This window comes from Hyaena hyaena, unplaced genomic scaffold (genome assembly GCF_003009895.1).
Source record: "Hyaena hyaena isolate Hyena2069 unplaced genomic scaffold, ASM300989v1 scaffold_22, whole genome shotgun sequence".
Classification (NCBI taxonomy): domain Eukaryota; kingdom Metazoa; phylum Chordata; class Mammalia; order Carnivora; family Hyaenidae; genus Hyaena; species Hyaena hyaena.
The window spans coordinates 5890481-5895887 of record NW_024080654.1 but is presented as its reverse complement, the minus strand read 5'-3'; positions in this window follow the sequence as shown (position 1 = coordinate 5895887).

Below are 5407 nucleotides of genomic sequence, written 5' to 3'. Positions count from 1 at the left end.
CAGAGCGCAAGCCCGCGCCGCCGGGAAGGTTTGCTGGAGAAGAAACAGAGAAAGAGAAGCACACAGGGGTGCACCCCAGCTCGCCGGAGACCCCAGGCCCCCAAGCTGGCGCCTGAGTGCATGTCTCTTAGGTCAGAGACCGCAGGGCGGGCCGCTGTCCCTGGAGGCCCAAGCTTCCTCGCCTCTCCGTGGCGGCCCTGCCACCTTCACTGATGGGACCCAGCCCACGGTCACCTGTGCCCCAGGCCCCCGGCCACCTGTGCCCCAGCCCCCCGGCCACCTGTGCCCCAGCCCACGGCCACCTGTGCCCCAGCCCACGGCCACCTGTGCCCCAGCCTCCCGGCCACCTGTGCCCCAGCCTCCCGGCCACCTGTGCCCCAGGCCCTGGCCACCTGTGCACCAGCCCCCCCGGCCACCTGTGCTCCAGCCTCTCCGGCCACCTGTGCCCCAGCCCCCCGGCCACCTGTGCCCCAGCCCACGGCCACCTGTGCTCCAGCCTCCCCAGCCACCTGTGCCCCAGCCTCCCGGCCACCTGTGCCCCAGCCCCCTGGCCACCTGTACCCCAGCCCCCTGGCCACCTGTGCCCCAGCCCCAACTTTGGTGCCTTGGAGCTTGGCAGTGCCAGGATCTCTTTTCCTCAGTATGGATGGAAAGCAAGGGCAGAAGGAATCCACTGACACCTGCCGAGGCAGCTCTGGAGGTGGAGGTGTTCAAAGTGTGCAGAGGACTCGAGTCCTGGCCCGGGCCTGCCCCTGGGGACCAGCGTTAGAAAACCCCAGTCATGGCTGACGTCGGGAGCATCTGGACACGGCTTTCAGTCTGACCGCCCGCCGTTCAGCCCCGTCGGCCCCGCGGGGTACGGGAGAGGGGGGAGCGCGAGCCCTCGTTCTGCGTGAACCTGAGTCCAACGGAGGCTAACTGTTCCATCAAAGGAGCGCAAGGCCCGGGGGTGAGCACGGCTGCTGCCTGCTGGGTCGGGCGAGGCTGTCAGGTGGCGGCGGGCCCTGGGCTGCGCGCTGCTGGGTGGGGCGGCCGTGGGTAACGGGGACGCTGGGCATCACAGGCGCGGGGCAAAGCCTGAGCAGAGGTGAGCGTGAGGCGGGGCAGATACACGGAGGAGGCTGCAGTGGGCAAGAGAGCGGAACAGGACCGGGGAGGGGGCGCAGGGGCCAGTCTGGGGGTAGCAGGGGCCAGTCTGGGGGGAGCAGGGGCCTGCCTGGGGGGCGCAGGGGCCAGTCTGGGGGGCGCAGGGGCCAGTCTGGGGGGGGCAGGGGCCAGTCTGGGGGGTGCAGGGGCCAGTCTGGGGGGAGCAGGGGCCAGTCTGGGGGGAGCAGGGGCCTGTCTGGGGGGAGCAGGGGCCTGTCTGGGGGGAGCAGGGGCCAGTCCGGGGGGAGCAGGGGCCTGTCTGGGGGGAGCAGGGGCCAGTCTGGGGGGCGCAGGGGCCTGCCTGGGGGGGGCAAGAGGGGCCTATCTGGGGAGGGAGCAGGGGCCTGGGCAGCTGGGCTGGATTACTGCCCCTCCGTGCCCCTGCCCAGGCCGCTCTCCTCTGCCCAGCACAGCCGGAGGGCTGCAGCCTTGGCTACGGGAACTCACGTCGGGTTTTCTTGCAGCTCTGGTAGAACATGGTGCAGACCTGGCTGGAGAGCTTTGCGAACTGCCTTCCGTCTTCTAGTGGCCTGTTCCGTGGAATTAGAGCCGGGAGGACAAGGAGAGACGACGTCCCCTTCCCGTAGCGCGAGTGCCAGTCTTCGTGTCCCTCTGTCGGGTCTGTGCGAGGCCCAGGGGTGCCACGGTTCTCAGACAGCAGGAGGTACGAGGGATGGACGACACCACGTCCCACGTGGGTGGGCGCTGGCTCGAGGTCCCAGCAGCTCCTCCTGGTCCCCAGCGTGTGCAGACCCCGGGACCCACTTCCAGAAGGGTCTCTGCGGGGCGGGTGGGTGGCTGTGCTGGTCCTGACACGGCCCCCGACAAAGGTCTGCTTCGCTGGCTGTGGTGGCTTCACCGGGCCGGCGGGGCCTGGCAGGGGACAGCACCCGCTCCGGCCCCTGGGAAGAGCTCGGTGGGAAGTCCCGTGGTGGCCGCGTGGAGGGCGAGCAGGGTCACAGGACTTGTGTGGAGCCTCACCGGCTTCCAGCGCCGCTGGCCCGGGTCCCAGCGCTTGCTCAGCACCGGCCGTGGGGGAGGCGCCCCGAGTCTGCCGTCCCTGTGCAAGCAGGCGGGGCTGCAGCCGCTGTGAGCTCCAGAGCTGGGGGTCGCCTCGCGGCACCCCAGGTGCGGCCAGGTGGCGGGCGCGTTGCAGGGGAGGGGCGCCTGCCGTGGCCAGCAGCCTGCCCGGTCCAGGGGGTGGTCGAGAGCCCATCGTGGCTGTGCTGAGAGGCTGGTCCTGGCAGGGGTGCTGTCCCGGGCTGGAGGGCGGCCGGGCAGGGGTGCTGTCCTGAAGGGAGGGAGGGCAGGGCAGGGGTGCTGTCCCGGGCTGGAGGGCGGCCGGGCAGGGGTGCTGTCCTGGGCTGGAGGGCGGCCGGGCAGGAGAGCTGTCCCGGGCTGGAGGGCGGCCGGGCACCGCACTCTGACTGCAGGGAAGTGGGCAGCAAACGCGGCTGTAATGACTGGTTCTGAGCCAGTCCCTTCCTCCCCAATTATCACCACGCTCGGCTCTGCTGGTTCTTTTTTTTTGTTTTGTTTTAAATGAGAAACCAACTTGCCTTAATTCTGCCCTGGAGCGGCCTCGGGCCAATTTCCAGGGAAGCGGTGAATAACAGTCTTTAAGGAGGAGGCCGGTGGGCTTGCCTTTAGGAGCCGGGAGACAAATCAGCGTTTGGCCCCATCTGGGTGTCTCCTGGGCAGAGAAGGGGGTGCGCGTCCTGGTGGCGGGAGAGCACGGGGAGGGGGTGCGCGGGGCTGGCTGTTCACCTGACCTTGGCACTTCTGTGCTCTGTGACTTTAGCCATAAAGTGTCACTTCCTTGGACTTCCTGGTGTCAACATCGTCAACATCAACATGCAGGAAATTGCCTCATTATTATGCTAAACTGGCACGTTGTTTGGATGTGGGACTTGATGGAGGTGCGAGATGAAGTGCCCGAAAGGCTGTTACAGTCAACAGCCTACATAATTTGTGTGGTTATTAGGGACAATTTGTGACTTTTTAAAAGTCGAGTGGGTCCAAATGTCAAACGGGGAAAATATTAGTTAAAACGTCCAGGAGTAATGAACGATTTAGAACGGGAACAAATTCACAGAGATTTAAACATTTCTGTTTTAATTCCCCACTTAGGGACGCACAGTGTACATCCTGAGCTTAGGCCTCGTCCCCTCGTGCTGCCCTTGGGGACCCGCCCCCTCCTCCACGGTGTGTCCGCTTTCCTCCGTGCCTCCCTCTGGCCCCTTCACCTGGACCTCCTGTCCCTTGGGGCAGAGCGGTGTTTGAAGGCCCGGGGTGCCGCCAGGTGAGAAGCTCTCAGGACCGAGGGCAAGTCTTCCCGGAGACGGAGGTCGCCTGAGAACGGGTCATGGCGGGCGTCCTCATGACTTTGGCAGAGACTTCAGTGCAGAACGACGGAAGGTGCAGGTGCCCGGCACCTCTCTAAACTCACAGGGTGGGGGCGCCTGGGGGGCTCAGTGGGTTAAGCAGCGTCCGACTTTGGCTCAGGTCATGATCTCACAGTTTGTGGGTTCGAGCCCCTTGTCGGGCTCTGTGCTGATAGCTCAGAGCCTGGAGCTGCTTCCGATTCTGTGTCTCCCTCTCTCTCTGACCTTGCCCTGCTCACGCTCTCTCTCTCTCTCTGAAATAAATAAAACATTAAAAAAATAAAAAAATAAACTCACAGGGTGGACAGGGGTCATCAACTCACCCACGTGAGCTGGGCCCTGAACAACTGCTCAAAGCTTGGAATCAGACTGGGAACTGGCACGGTCCCTTCCCTTCAGCAGTGACTTCTGCCTGGGACTTGCTCTCTATCACAGCGACTGCTGAAAGCCGGCTGCGCCAACAGTCCGCCGTCAGGAGGGACGCACACGGTCGCACCAAAGCTGCGAGGTACCCGGGCCGACGGTCACTCTGCAGGGCACGACAGAGGCCGGGCGCTGCTGTGTTCCCCTTGAAACGTGAACTGTCCACAGTGCCCCAGGGTCCCTGGCGCGCACTGCGGGGGCCGCCAGCCCGGGTGATGCTCTGCGCCGGGTGTGGTTTCCAGGGGCTCTGATTTCCCCAGTTGCTGTCTGTCCGTCGTAAAGGCAGAAACCGAGGGCAAGCTCAGAATGCATGATGGCTGCTGTTTAGGGCTCACATTCTGTGTGTGTTTGCTTTTTATTTTCCAGGGATTTATTTTTATTTAATTTTAGAAAGTAAGGTCTTCAATGGGTTAAAGAGCAAACTGGTACTTTCCCACGGACAGTGTGAGAGGCGCCGTCTGTCCTGGGCCATCAGTCTTAACAGCAAAGCCACGCACAAAACAGATGCTTTCCAGAATTTGAAATGAAAACCTACGTGGCATGACTATTAAATCACTAGATGAAGCGATGGTAAAGCCTCAAGAGGTCCGTGAATGAGAAACTGCTAGTTGGTTTCGTCAGGGTCCTGGGATATTTACTGAACCATAATGTACCTTTGCGAGTGTGTTCGAAAGATTTTGCACCAAAAGATGAAGCTTCAGTTTTACTGCACAAAACGCTTTGAGGTGGTGCCGGTGTGACGTCCGGTGTCTGGTCTGGAGTTTCCGGCACCTTCTTCCATCCTCATCAATGCTGCCGGCTGAGCACTGGGACCCTGTGACCACGTCTCAGTGCTAAACGTTTATCTCTGGGTCACCCTGTCCTTAACATCCCCCTGGTAATTATGTAATAAACCTTCTTTATTTGGAACACGGCAATAGACTCTTTTGAATGAGCTCCAAAGAGCATAAAAAAAAAGAAAAAGAAAAAGGAAGGGGCGCCTGGGGGCTCCGTCGTTTAAGCGTCCGACTTCGGCTCAGGTCTTGATCTCGCGGTTCATGGGTTTGAGCCCCGCGTCGGGCTCTGTGCTGACAGAGCCTCAAACCTGCTTCAGATCCTGTGTCTCCCTCTCTCTCTGTCCCTCCCCCACTCGCACTCTGTCTCTCTCTCTCTCAAAAATAAATAAACATTAAAAAAATTAAGAGAAAAAGAAAAGGCAAAACAACACCATCCAAGGTGTGGTAGTGCAATGATTTCTTCCTAGACTTGCTAAGTGGGACATTATAGCTGCAGAAACTTATAAATCAGAAGCATTCACAGAATGTAAAGCCAAAAGGAACTACACACAAGTGTAATTAATTTCTCCCCGGGGCCTGGGGCCTCACCGCGAATCCCGGCCCGCGTGGATGGGCAGGGCGCGGCGAGGCAGCGCTGGGCCGTCGCGCGGTTCTTAGGGGCGAATGTGCCCGGATTGT